Source organism: Oryx dammah, unplaced genomic scaffold (assembly GCF_014754425.2).
Source record: "Oryx dammah isolate SB20612 unplaced genomic scaffold, SCBI_Odam_1.1 HiC_scaffold_5, whole genome shotgun sequence".
Lineage (NCBI taxonomy): Eukaryota > Metazoa > Chordata > Mammalia > Artiodactyla > Bovidae > Oryx > Oryx dammah.
In genome coordinates, this window is record NW_024070189.1 from 92,510,849 (window position 1) to 92,512,228 (window position 1,380).

At 47.7% G+C, this 1,380-nt stretch overlaps 1 long non-coding RNA gene across 1 annotated transcript; it reads right to left on the reverse strand.

Annotated features, from left to right (window-relative positions):
* Positions 1-262: 262 nt before the first annotated feature.
* LOC120864666 lies at positions 263-771 on the reverse strand. The gene is made up of 2 exons (XR_005721206.1): positions 517-771; positions 263-462 (listed from the first exon to the last, which is right to left on the reverse strand). It is a non-coding gene; the product is annotated as an uncharacterized LOC120864666 (long non-coding RNA).
* Positions 772-1,380: the final 609 nt, after the last annotated feature.

Genomic DNA, 1,380 nt, shown 5'->3' on the forward strand with positions numbered 1-1,380 from the left:
TGTTGTTAGGTCAGCTGTCCTTTTCTGACTGAGCTGTAGCTGTACTAGGAAAAACTGGATGTATCGCATTTACCCTTCTGTTTATTGCCGAAACCCCCAGGGGTGTGTGTGTGTGTGTGTGTGTGTGTGTGTGTGTCTGCGCACGCGTGCGGGGGTGGGGTGGGGCGTGGTCCAGGTCTATCCTTTTTCCCTGCAAATCTCATCCACAGAGGGTGCTGTCACTGTGTTTTTGCTGGGACAGCAAGGAGAACCGGCATTCATCGTCGGTTTAATTTGCGCTTTACTCAGATCAAGGGAGCCTGAGCATCCTTTTGTCTGTCACAGCTCTCCCATGTGGACCACTGTGCATCTTTTCATCCCTCTCTGCCCTCAGGATCTGATTCTTTCTTGTCACATTTCCTACTTCACATTTCTGTGTGACAACCCTTCACAGCTCGTTATTCGGTTCCTTGCCCCCTGTTTCTCCTCTCCTCTCCTCTCCTGTTCTTCCCTCTAGGTCACCCCATCTTCAGACACCGCATCCACCAAGCTCCTAGTCTGCTCCCCCTCCTCTTCCCTCTGTTCTCTCCAACGCCTCCTTTTCTTCAACCTCCCACACCGTCCCTTCTCTTTCCCTGTTTGTTCCTTCCCATGCCATTTCAGCTGTTCTTACTGTTTTCCCTTCTCATCTTTTCAGTCCCTCTTTCTGGCATCTTTAACACCTGCTGCTGCTGCTGCTAAGTCGCTTCAGTCGTGTCCAACTCTGTGCGACCCCACAGACGGCAGCCCACCAGGCTCTCCCATCCCCGGGATTCTCCAGGCAAGAACACTGGAGTGGGTCGCCATTTCCTTCTCCAATGCATGAAGGTGAAAAGAGAAAGTGAAGTCACTCAGTCATGTCTGACTCTTAGCGACCCCATGGACTGCAGCCTACCAGGCTCCTCCATCCATGGGATTTTCCAGGCAAGAGTACTTAATTTTTTTTTTAACTTTATTGATGTATAGTTGATTTACAAAGTTGTGTTAATTTCTGTTGTATAGTAAGGTAATTCAGATATGTATATTCTTTTTCATATTCTTTTCCATCATGGTTTATCACAGGACATTAAATATAGTTCCCTGTGCTATACAGTAAGACCTTACTGTTGATCCATCCTCTATATAGTAGTTTACATCTACCAATCCCAAACTCCCAATATGTCCCTCGCCTGCTATGGTTTTTCCTGTGGTCATGTATGGATGTGAGAGTTGGACTGTGAAGAAAGCTGGGCGCCGAAGAATTGATGCTTTTGAACTGTGGTGCTAGAGAAGACTCTTGAGAGTCCCTTGGACTGCAAGGAGATCCAACCAGTCCATTCTAAAGGAGATCAGTCCTGGGTGTTCTTTGGAAGGAATGATGCT